This window comes from Corvus brachyrhynchos, unplaced genomic scaffold (assembly GCF_000691975.1).
Source record: "Corvus brachyrhynchos isolate BGI_N302 unplaced genomic scaffold, ASM69197v1 scaffold17, whole genome shotgun sequence".
In the NCBI taxonomy this organism is placed as follows: Eukaryota; Metazoa; Chordata; class Aves; order Passeriformes; family Corvidae; genus Corvus; species Corvus brachyrhynchos.
Genome location: NW_008240046.1, coordinates 6,767,010 through 6,780,287, shown reverse-complemented (window position 1 = coordinate 6,780,287; position 13,278 = coordinate 6,767,010). Strand labels below are relative to the sequence as shown.

The following is a 13,278-nucleotide window of genomic DNA, read 5'->3' as shown; positions in this document are numbered from 1 at the left end:
AGACTGTGATTTCTAAAGGGCATATATAATACACTTATCACAATGAAGCCTCTCCTCACAGTAGATAGAGCAGTCCTTTTAAATTAGTAAGCACAGATATATACACATATTATTATATGAAATAGTAGTTATTGTCTCTCTTCTGCAGGACTTGCACCTTCTGAGTGATTGAGGAACAGAGAAGAATAGATGAACTCTCTTTCAGCCCAATTTAATTTTTGAGATTTGACCTGAGGACAATTTGGCATAAAATACGCAAGAAAAGTGCAGGATGCGATTGAAGGTTATCAAAAAGGAAAAAGCTCTCAGAGAAGTGTGGACACAAGGCAGTGGCCTTCCAAACTGCCACACAGTTGTTCAGGCAGCTGGCATTATAACACCACTAAGCAACTACTTTGTGGCCCTAAACCCAGTCCCAAGAATAACAGGTTACGTGAGTAACAATGCTTGCCCACACAGGATCTTGCATCATGGACCCATCCTTCTCTAGAATCTGCAGCATGGTGTGGCATGTGGAAAGGCCACAGTGGCATCCACCTGATCAGAACTGCCTGCAAAATGGCTTTCTCCAGCCCATGAAAATTTAAATTGGAGACATTGTCCTGTTCCTTGACAAATAACTTTTGAAGATTTTCTAGCTTGTAATGCGGTCACAAAAGTACAAAAGGTGTTTTTGGGATGACTAATAACCTGTCTTACCACTAGTGTCCATACTGACATACTACTCACCTCCCTGGGCTTGCTCAGCCGTAGCAGTGGACAAAGGGTCCAACCTTTGCCCATTCCTGTTTCTTGGTGGCAGATGGACCTGTCTACTTGAACAGAGACTGACTGCAGAAGCTGCAGCAATTTTACATTTCGGTCATCTTTATCCAGTGCAATACTTTCCTTTCTGAACATTAACAAATCTGTATGTGCTGAATAAAAAAGGAGGTAAAAGTCACCTGCCTGGAGTGGGTGTAAGGGATGGCATGCCCTGTTAGGTAGTTAGAGTTAACCAGAGGTAGCTGTTGATAAAGAGCTGCTCCAGGTCCTGTTCTCCTTCATGGCCAGGATCACAGGATCACAGGTTCCAACTGTGAACTCCTGATGATCACTTCTAACTGGGGAAAAATTGTACCAGTCACCAGGCATATCACGTTTGTCAATGCAAACCTGTCTACATAGCACAGAGCTGTGCCCAGGAGGCAAAGCAGCTGAGTTGAAAATTCCATCAGCATACTGTTGAGCCTGAGATAATACACCTTGTTCAATAACAGGACAAACTGGGACATCTGTACATAGCTCTAGTGCTGCAGCAGGAACATTCCCTAGTGCTTCACCAGGGCAGAATTTAAGCTAAAGGGGAAACACAATGATGGTAAGTCAATAAGGAAACAGTGTCGTCCTTTCGTAAGGATGTCAGTCAATGTTCATCTACTTCAGGTAAAAATAGAAACTCTCCCACAATGACCTAGATTTTCTGGTTCACATTTCTAGCTCAGTCTAAACTTGCATCATTCAACACTAAACTTTCCAGAGACTCTAAAACCTTCCTTATAAACACATCATAGCAGATTTACTGTTGGACCAACTGTATTATGTGCGTCTCTTAGAAACACCCAATAAAAAATTATAAATACTTCAAAGAGGTTTTAAGTACTGATGAAATAAATGGACCCAGGGCATTGGAAAGAGCTAGATATGGTACAGGCAAGGAACAGCCAAGTTTCCTCACATAGTTATGTCTCTAAGGCCTGACCTGCAGCAACCATTTTTCTCAAGGACTGGTTTCTTTCCTTTCACCATGGCAGATGTCTGCATGTGCCAGGCAACTGTCCCCAAAACATCATCCCCAAAACACCTGCCATCAAAAAAGGAGCAGGGAGGTGGCATGGCCTGGATAAATGAAATACATGCTATGTGCATATACATACCTACCTGTGCACACATACTGGGCTAGCCTCACGGCTTTTAATAGCTGAGAGAGAAAGAAACTTGGTGGAACAGGCACAGACTGTGGAAAGGACCACGTGACAAAATCAAGTGTGTGGTATGAAGCCAGGGCAGACAGCAGTTAAGAGCAGAAAGAAATGAGACATCTGTGGCCTCTCAAGAGGACAGACACATTCAGACACTTCATGGAATAAATTAAATGGTCAGTGGTATCAGATGGCAATGCCAACTACAAGATATAACAGCACTTAACCTGTGGCGCCAGCTGGGGATTGATGAAAAAACGGACTGCACAGACAAGTGGGAGATTGCTCAGATGGAGCTGCTCTCCAAAGGATCAATAGGGGAGTGAAAACAAGATTGGTTAGCCTTGCCTCAAAATCAGAGAAGCAGCAAACAAACAGGCTAAAATTTTTAGCTGTCACAGGAAAGCTAGGGAGAATGAGGACTTCTTTGCAAAAAATCTCCTCTTCTTGGTATCCCATTTCTCTTGCTCTTGTTAATGTAGCTAAACATTCTTTGAAGTTGAAATAATTTCCTTCATCCAGCTTTCCTCTCCCCCTGACCTTGTTCTCATCCTGGCTGAATTAATTACTTAAATTAATTAAAAACATACTTGTCTGAGTAAAAGCTCTTTTATACAATGTGTTAAGAAGAAATATTACATTGTATTAGTTTCAAGTTTAAGAGATTTTACCTTTCCGACTATGCAGATCTTCCCGGTTGAGAAGACTGATTTTCTGTGCTTGCAGGGATACCTTCACCACGTAATTGTAATCAAATTTCATTCACTCCTCCTTCAGGAAAAGACCTTTCTCTTCCTAACTCTCCTCTTATTTCAATGAATATTTTTTAAGTGCAAACAATACTTGATTGTTTTTCAAACTATTTACATTCTTCCCTTTCAAACCTTTAGTCCTTGTCCAGTAGGATTTCTTTGTACTCTCAATTCCTGGGATATTTCCTCTGTATCTGCCTGTTCCAGACTGAACTGGCTTTTGGGGGTTTTATGAACTTCTACACCTATTCCTAGCAATACTGGCTTCACTGTCTCTGCTTACTGATCTTATCATAAGCCATTTACTGTTTCCATTTTATCCTTCAATTAGAGCCTTCTTCAAACCCATTCTTTCACATTCCTTCCCTAGGCTGTATAAAAGAGAGGTCTTTAATCTCCCCTTTCCTCTAATTGAAGCTGTCCTTCCCAGCGTGTTTTCCACTGCAATGCTCTGGTTTTCATTAAGCCATGACAGCAATACTCCAGTTGCTGTTGCTTTCTCTTTAATGTGGTTTAGTAAGAAAAATAGCAACTTCTTGTCTTTTCACAGAACATGGAAAGAAAGTTTTAAATTATTAGCCTCATAAAATACAGCATTGCAGTACTGATGCCACGTAAGTGCTAGGGTAAGGAAAAATAATCTTCTGTTTCTAAGTCCCAAACAGGCAATGTATTACCAAGAGTTGCTGCCTGATTAGGCTATGAAACATCAATACCTTCCACTGTAAATGGAATGACTGCAGGTCAACCCTGCTAGGTAAGAAAAATGAAAAGGTAGAGTTGGGAATAAAATGAGAAAAGGTTCCTTGAGTCATATAATTGTTCTATCCAGGGGCACACTTAAACAGTCACAAAGTCCTGGTCCAGATCTGCATAGATGGAAGAGCTGAGACAGTCAAGTCCCAGCAATAACCCAGTGTAAATTGAGAGCAGATGTTAATCATTCAGACTTTCTTCTCCACTGGAAATGCACTGACTAGCAGCCACAGACATCTGATCAGATCAAAATAAGACAAGTAGTGGTTGTTTCCATAAGCAGGAAGCTTTAGCCTACAGCTAACAACAGAGCTCTGCTATTATCCACCAGCCACAAAGCTAACAGTTTCTCAGACAGGTCTCACAAGCAGTGAGCAAGATAACAGAGCAAGTTCCTAGCCTGACTTGTGTCAAATGTGCAATATTGCCAGTGCTTTTGTGCTGTGGTGTTTCTTACGATCACACTTGCAGACTGCTATGTTTGCTCTGAGACAAGTGATGAAAATGAAAAGACATTCTCAATGTGTGCTGTAAATCGCATACAGCTGTTGGAGTAGGATAATACCTGCTTTTCTCATAGCTTGTTTTTAGTTAAAAAGAAAAAACAAGCAATTATTATTTCTAAGTGGGAAGGAAGGAGAAAGCAAATTGAGGAATGAAAAGCAATTAAAAGCTTCTCAAGAAATTTTCTCCTGTTTGTTCTTGCCTTCTTCCAGGATGAGACTTCACAGCCAGAGCTTAAAGATCAGCTTGAATTGGAAGCAAGAGTGTGTTTATGTTCAGTTTAATCAAGCTCAGGGTTACAGTGAGATGTGATACAAAACCAGCTGTTTCTGACTCATATGATTCAAAGTGACTTCAAAAGCTTCAGGGTGTCTGTGAGGTGTTTCCGAGCCCAACGGGTGAGAGCAGGGTATTTCCGACTACTAGGACATGTCATGGAAACCGGGTTACAGTCCCTTCAAAAACAGGGGCTCTCAGGCATGTAAAGGATTAACCATCTTCCCAGGTATTATTCCTTTGACCAATTTCCTTCTTTGTTGGCCTATAAATACTTAGACTTTTTCAGTTTTAAAATGTGATGAGTGAGTAACTTCCTTACCTGCCAACCAAAAAAGGGCCTGCTAACTCCAATGGCCAGTGGGAGCCCATTTCTCCACAGAGGCCCTTCTTCTCAGTGTATGGGGTCAGATGAGGCGTGTTTGTCTGGGTAACACCTGGGAGTGGAAACCCAGACTGGCTCCCAAGTGCCACACATCATGGATTTAGGTTCTACTTTGGGTATATCAGTGGCTCTGACCAAAATAAGGACAGTGTTGTACTGTGTTCAGACATCTATAGTGGGTGCTAAATCCAGATGAGCCAGAAGTCCTACATCCAGATGAGCCAGCAGTCAAGCAACAGGCATGGAAAGTGGGATCCAAAAGTGTGAGCTGGATACAACTCTACTCTTGTGATTTTTTTGTTGGGTTTTCTGTTTGGTTTTTTCCCCATGAACAAAGGTTAGGATTCTAACATCAAAGCACTGGCACAAAATGGATAATCATGATGACACTGAAAGCTACTTCAGTCATGGCCAGTTCAGGAGCCTGCTGACCACAGCATCCATCCTTGTGACCTTCTCCTCTTCAGTTCCTCCTAACGTGCACCCTAGAGTATAACAGCACATCTAATGAGACATCAGCCCAGGATTTTTGAATTAATAGAGCTGATTGAAATTCAGAATTTCTGTGCTATAAGGAGGTTCTGATATTGCAAGTTAATTCTTGCTGTCAATCAAAGTTTGAAACAAAGTATGTTCATCATGTTTTGAAAGTATTTTAAGGATTTTTTTTGGACTGTGTAGATTTTTTATATTAATTATATTTATCACATTATTTATATGAATGAGAGCTTTTTACCTTGACTTTAAAAGATTAAAATTTTAAATATTTAGAAAATTAAAACTGTTAGAAGGAGTGTCAGTTCTAAATAGTAAACACAAAAGTTACATTTGGGAAATCAAGAAAGGAAAAGTTCACCATTATTGGAATATCTCACTGACTTATTTTAAAGTGATATTTCACATAACAGGCATTAAAAAAACAAACAAACAAACCCACCAAACCCACAAAAAAAAGCCTAATTATGAAGCAGTATTTTCTGATTGCCAAATGCTATGGCAGAAATTTTTTGTTCCACTTCAAAAAGAGTGCTGATAATGTGCTTCTGTGAGTAGGTCCCCTCGAAACATAATTTAGAACCAGAGACATTAACAGAGAAGGCTTTTACAGAAAGAGTGCTGGTCTGAGGAGGGTTTCAAGATTCTGAGCTTGCTGCTCTGGTTCTTGATTCAGCTTTTTCTAAGGTTTTTTTTGCATTTGGCAGGCAGCTCTTTCCTGGGTTTTTTCATGGTCATGTCCATTGACCTTTCTGAAAGAAAACTATGTAGAGCAAGTAGAGCAACACCCCCAGTTGCTTTCTTTAAAAGAAGTGTCCACTATAGGAAGTCTCAAATGTAGTATTGGTGACCAAATTTTTATAAATAAGGCTCTTCACTGTTCACTGTGCACTGTCAAGTAACAGGTTTAAGTCATGCTGGATGGTAAGTGCTGCACAAGGATTAATCTAGTTACAAAATCTGATCATTCTGGTTTGTGTCTGGAAATTTCTCAAAGAAAAGACAGACCACTTTGCCTTTTGTTCCCAGTCACCACTACTTTATCACGATGTTTCCAGATCACTATTTTAGATGCTAAAGGATTTTGTGGGCTATAAAAGTAGCTTTGTAATGCACTGTGATTTTTTTTTTTTCAAAAGGGGGTTTTATCAAAAGATCTAGTTTCTTGTAAGTTATTGCTAGATTTTATTCTAAAGATATTCATTAAAATTTTTCTTGATTGTTATAATTTAAAAGTATTATAAACTGTGGAATGATGAAATTTAAATAAACCAGCCTATTACTATTAGTCATCTTCTAGCCTTTAAGTACAGAGCAGATTTCAAATACCTGAGTAATTAATCCAGTGGCAGTTTTACTAAGGAACTTCAGTTGTGACTGCTTCATTCTTAAGGCGCAAATTTTGCTCAAGACAAAGTAGCCATTCCATGTTCACAAAAAAGTGCCACAATATCCTCTCTCCTGCTTAGTGGAATCTATATAAACTGCTGCATTTTCTAACCACAGCAAAGAATCCCTGAGGCTGGGACGTGACTCTCTTCCATCCTCTTCCCGTAAGCAATGTGCTGCATTAGAAACATTCCCCTGAGACAAAGTCTGTTTTGTTCTGCCATCGCTGGTAGTTGGGCTGTGCAGTCTTCATGCAGGCATCATCTGCACCTTCTGTCCTTTTATTTTCTACTGGAGTCATTTTCATTCCCAGCCTGGGCTACTCTGGGGAGATGGCAGCTGGGGAAAAAAAATCTCTTACCAGGTTTCTGCAAATATGAAAATTAAATAAGAGCATAATGAATAATGCAAATTTTAGCTGGAGTCAATGAGCAAACAATGCAGTTCAGGAAGCAGGCAGAGAGCAATGGGGGCTGTTAACACCTTGGTAGTGGTTGTTTCCTCTGCACTGACCAAGAAAATGTCCTTTTCCATGAAACAACTGAAATGGCAATACAGTTGGGGTGGGAGGTGTTCATTGAGAGTCCAAACCAGGCTCTGCGATTTCACTTAAGGTTCTGTACCACAAGGGCAATTGAGCAATAGTTAACTGAAAGTGTAGATTAGTGCATGCCACATAAGGCATGTTACAGGACACCTGGAATCAATTCAGTGTTAAGCCACGGTTCATGTGCTGTGACATTTTTATTTCCAGGTGCCTAAATTTGGACTTTTGATCACTCTTTAATTTTTCAAATTTTCACCAACTGTTTGTTATGTTGCAAAAGTGTCTGTGACTGATGGCAGGATAAGGTCAAAAGGTATATCAAGCTTTTTTATTTGGAGGAATGCACTCTCTGATGCGAGTGGCCTCAAGCACCACTCTTAGTCTTATCGTGAATTACATTTTTTTCAGTTTCTCATAGTATGCTTCGGTTCCTTCAGACAGTGGTTAGAGACATTTAACAGCTTTCAGTGTCATCATGATTATCCATTTTGTGCCAATGCTTTGATGTTAGAATCCTAACCTTTGTTCATGGGGAAAAAAACCAAACAGAAAACCCAACAAAAAAATCACAAGAGTAGAGTTGTATCCAGCTCACACTTTTGGATCCCACTTCCCATGCCTGTTGCTTGACTGCATAAAAACATGCTCCACGCTTTGGTGAGCAAGCATGCCACACCTAACATAGCTTAAATAAGAACTCCTTCTTCCTTTCAACTTTGTTTCCCTTGCAGAATACAGAAACCCTCCTCCTTTGTACACCAGGAACTGCAGTCCAAAGCTGAGCTCTCATGAAAAGCTTCAGATGCCTGGTCAGGACTATGTGAAGAGTTTAATGATCAGGAGACCCAAATGGTAGGGTAACAAGGTGCACTGCAAAAAGGTGTTGTATATCATACACACTATATCTTCCCGCTTTGTTACTTCTCTTATGGCCAAAGATGTCAAATACTAGGCCCATTTTTAAACACTCATCTGTCTCCATATGAAAAGTGCATCTTCCACATTACTTTACAAATCAAAAATAACTTTATATACATCCTTGTTCTTACTGTACCATGTGTTTGTTTTTGAACTAAAACACCCACCCTGTCAAGCTATTTTTTGGGCTATATGTGCTGACATGTGCTGAAGTGAGAAGCATCCTCTGTTTATTCAGTCTTATCCAGATCCTTGTACCACATTTGTAACAAATCATAAAGCACAGGCTGAAACATGAAAATGTTGTAACAGGGGTGTCATGGTTTGGTATCACCTTCAAATCCACTTTTATCTGTTTCTCATCTTCCCTTTGCTACTCAGAGTAACCATTTCAGGGCTATGCTTGATTCTTGACAACCTGCTCTGGGTTTTGCTGTCTCCCAGTTTAATAAATTTATCACATCTCCTATGCTTAGCATTGCTTTTCCACACAAGAACCTTAACAACATTTATATATTTTTACTGAAATTTTCTCTGAAGTTGAACTCTTTCTCTGACATGGGATCAGGAAAGTAACACTTGATCTTTAAAACCAGCTGGATAAAAAAAATTAAAATTAAAAAGAAAAATCTATCTGGCAAAATAAAACATTACAGTCAGAAAATGCAATGGAGGAGGTAATCACTGTGCCTATATAATGGGTAGTAATACACAAGAAACAGACACAACTTCTCTATTAAAGTAGTCTGATGGTATTTTCAGAGTTCTAGAACAAATTTTCATTATTTAAATGGAGAAGGATGGCTAACACGTAGTATACGTTTATCTTTAGGAAATGTGCTACCAGGAAATAGAAACACAAGATCCAAGGTGATTTTCCCTCTAGTTGCATTATACACATATCAAAATAAAGAATAACTCAGGTAACACTACATCACACACAGAGAAAGGCTGGATTTTAGCTATTTATGTTCATATGACTACTAATTGGCAGGGTGATGGTGAATGCGTTCCATTGGGGAAGCTGGCAGAAACTGTTTGAATATTCCATTTATTCTCCTTTCTCTGACAATGAACAAGGAAAAAGAAATATAGAAGCATACACCATAAAAACACACTAAGAAAATTAGTTCAGGAAAGTTCGTTTATTTGTGATAGGATAATTTGATTAAGGACAATTAAATTTTAATGCCCATTTAAGTCAAGTTATGTGGTCCACCGGCTCATCAGATTGAGTGATAGCCAATGCCAAAGTTTCATTTATCACCATGTTTTCACTTGTGAGGAGCCAGAGAAACTGGCTATTTAATCCTTAAATTAAATGGCTGTTTGAAAGGTAATCTCAGATTAGGTAAACCCTGCGTGTGTTTATTTTTGCTCTCTGAGTGGGTCTGCTGGTTTTAACAGTACTGCTCACATACATCAAGTTGGTCATACTTTGCAAGAATGAGCCCCATCCCCACTTCTCTCCATCAGACCAAAGACCAGACCTCTGCAGCAGAAGAATGTGATGTACCAGCCAATTTACTGCTTCCTATCATCATAGCACAAATTTAGTTGAACTTCCCCAAGCATGATGGTCCAATGCCAAACTTCCCTTGAGATATCCCCTGGAAAGAAGAAAGGGGAAGAACAAAGACACAGGCAGGATACAAAGAGCTTGGGAGACACGGTCTGGCCATTTCTGCTGCTGCTGAGACTTTGGCTGTGTAGGAAAACCCCCTCTCCTACTGGGCAGTAGGACTTTCCTACTCCACTGCTGCCCCATGCTTCTTGGCTCATCTTCCAATGCAATCTGGGTTCAGTTCTGTGGGGCTGAGGTGGTTTTGCTGCAGTTCCCACCCTTCTGATGCCAAAAACAGCTGGCTGCCTGCACCTCCAGTGTCTTCATATCAAAGTGTGTCTTGCTGACTTAACACCTGCAGTAAAGAGCAGCCAGGCCTTTTTGTCTAGCAGCAGACACAGATCCAGACGTGTCAGTGCTATTATGCATGTCCATATTATCAATCTGTGCATCCCTGTCAATCTGGCCCTACTGGATTAACTGTGTCTGTGTGGCACAGCAGCAGCTTTGCTATGTCCTAGTTCTGGAGCAGCCATGCATGCATGATCTGGTTACCAGACATATTAATTGTATCTGGAGGTGGCCATTTTATTTGCTTTTTAAATAAGACAGCTGATCACAGATGGATTATCTTTATCCTTGCCCATAATAGCATGACCTTTCCGGACTGCTATCTAAATATTTAGTCTTTTTTTTTTCGGCACACAGTCATTTCCTGTGCTTCAAACAAAGAGTTTATTAAACACAAACACATTTGAGATGAATGCTCAAGTAAGAGTAAACTCATCATTCTCTTCAGTGAACAAACACAGTGGAAACCTGATGAGAGCAAAAACTGTTGTAGTCTGAGATGCATTCATTACTGGCTGAACATATGCTGCAATTGTTACTACCATTTATCACTGCCTGGTGGCAAAGCAAGATTCATGACTAAGCAGTGTTGGTGATCTCATAGCATCCTTCTCTTTTCATAGTCACAGCCTTCTTACAGCTGTCAAAATTTCAAGCTCTCACATCATGTAGGTTTGAAAACCTGGAATGTACTTGGAAAGTTAAAAATCGTGGAGATGTTTGCAGGTCTTCTCAGGTCATAGGAGCCCACTCTGTCCGCTGGGTGCTCCTTTCACAGTCCCATTTGATAACCCCATTGTTAAATGTAGAATAGCAAATGCACAACAGTGATGAACAATCCATTCTGGCATTGAAGTAAAGCACCATTTCAAGAATATTGTTTCAAAGGTACCTTAGGGCCAGATCTCTTTGGACTGAACAGATGTTAAAAGATTTGGCTGGTTCTCCAGCTGTGAACCCCTTGCAAATGCATCATTTAATAAGAAACTTTTCCATTTTAATCTAAGACAGATGGTGTGCCAAAAGGGACTGTGTCAGTCTGGCCTAATGACACGAATAAAGGGGTAATTATTTTCTTCTGTGCTTTTCCAGTGTTTCAATGCATTTGAAACTGTTGCTGTATTTGCTGGTTCTCTTTAGTGTATGATATGAAATCCCTCAGCAATGGAGAGTAATTCAGGCTGCATATGGCAGTGGCAGAAAACTAAGACACATTGAGAAACTGGAAATGAAAGAAGTGTTCCATTTCTTTTGATGAAAGTTTAGCAGGGAAAGAAACCAGACATTTTCAGAGGAAATGGGATACTGCTTTTCAATCTGTTCTTTACTGAGTAAAGGCTGAAAAATTGTTTACTTTCACAAAGGTCATTGTTGTTCAGGTCATGAAGCAGGAGAGCTTCAAAAGTGAAGAGGAGCTAAATTCAAATTGCTCAGAGAAGCAAAAACACAGCAAAACTTGGAGTCTGGAAAACTTCAGGCAAAACCAGATAAAAACAAAAAAACCCACAAAAACATTATGGTGCACAGCAATGCAACTAAGACAGAAATACTTTTGTGAATAATGGCTTATAGCTGGGGGAAGACAGGATGATACAACATACACTGTACAGTGCACTCGTAGAGTGGTAAAAGTGGGATCAGTTATTCTGAGATTTCTTTCATGTCATAAAACTCAGAATCATGTCAGAAGATTTAATAGACTTGTATGTTGACAAGAAAGCAACATTCCAGTTCCAGTATCAAGAGCAGGAGATTTGTTTCCTAGAGGTGTATTGGACAAGTCAAGAACATGTGAAAGATCACAAGTGAGGAGGAGACTACATCTCCACAGCAGTGTTAGAGAGCAAGGAAAGAAGCAGATTATGCCTTGTGCTGACTCTATAGGAGTGTGGCACACACTGAGCCAGGCTGAGGAGAAGAGGAAAGTGCAGATGGGGAAGGTGGGAGATTTGCAGACATGTGAGTGTAGCTGTGGATGTGGAGGAAAGGTGAGAAAGCTGCAAAGGATCAAGATGAAGAGGGCAGAGATGAAATTCTGAAGAAGGAAGGAACCTGGTTCTGTTGATTTCCTTGGGGTGACTATACTGACAAAAGACATTTCTCTGTCCCCACATGACCTTTGTAATTTATCCCTAATCTGTGTTGTACCTTTGAAAATGCCAACTTCAGAAGGTCTTAAGCATGGCCCTTTTTTAAAGTATTTGTTTCCACAAATTGAACAATTGTTCAATTTTGTATAATTGAAGGTTTTTTTCCCCTGAATAAATACATTGGTGCTATATATCTTTCTGTTTATCATCCACAGCTTTGCATATGTAAGAAACCACAGACATCTTCCCTTGGGTGGGAAAATCAGTCAAGTTTGTATTAGCTGGAGTAAAAAAAAGGCAAAAAAAAGCAGTTTACCAATGATTAGGCAAAAATCTGATTTCATTTCAACTTAAAGCACAAACAGGCAGGTAACCCTTTAAACTGAGTTGTACAGAAGGTCTCCTGCTCTCACAGAAATCACTCTGTAGAGCAGGGATAACAGTTTATCATGAAGGCTCATGGACCATCACCAGTTGTGTCTTCTAAAGCAGCCCCAAGAACTGGTAATTCATCACACTGAATTCCAGGTTTCTTGCAGGAGTTCACAGCCATCACCCCTGTTGTGTCCTTTTTTTCCTCTAAGGCTACTCAGCCACACACATCCAGTTCCAAACCTCCATGAGGATGGATCCTACAGCCCTTTAAAGCAAAACTCAAGAGAAGTTAGCAGGGTGCATCTCACCCCAGGTAAGCAGGAATATGCTAAGATACATTCTGCTACCTCATGGATATGCTGGCGCAGTCACAGAGATCTGTCCAAAGTGGTTCCTACAGTCAGACTATGTAGATCAAGATCAAGATGTGGGTTATTTTTACTAGCCAGATATTATACCCTCTGTCATCACTTTCATGCCCTTCTGTCTCCTTTCTCCTCCTACACTTGCTCTTAAAATTGCATTGCCAGCTGAAGTTACCTTTATGTTAGAAGTATCAATGAAGTTAGGACCATGACAGTGATTCATATAAGAGCAGTACTCCCCAGCTACTTGAAAAAAATCATAGAACTACATTTCTTAAGATAAATGTTCCTTAAAAAATGCAACATACCAATTTTTCTCACATTAAAAAAAAAACCAGCTCGTTTCTGTTTCTACTGTAATTTGTCATCTTTTATTTGCTATCATCATACAACAGCACACTTTCTGGTATAGCATCATTTTGTATACAAATATTCTATGTCAACAACCCCTGAAAGCAGCATTTTTTAATTTCAGTGTGAATGTTACTTCAAAGTTATCACAATGTCACATCAACAGACTACTGAAGATCCAGCAAAAATTATCATACCA

The 13,278-nt window shown here is 39.8% G+C and overlaps 1 protein-coding gene across 1 annotated transcript in view; it reads left to right on the top strand.

Annotated features, from left to right (window-relative positions):
• Positions 1 to 12,179, top strand: part of USP46 (ubiquitin specific peptidase 46) — a 57,974-nt gene extending 45,795 nt beyond the window's left edge. Inside the window, exon 11 of the mRNA XM_017744411.1 lies at positions 149 to 12,179. The gene's annotated coding sequence lies outside the window, so the exon portion shown is untranslated. The remainder of the gene's footprint in view (positions 1 to 148) is intronic.
• Positions 12,180 to 13,278: the final 1,099 nt, after the last annotated feature.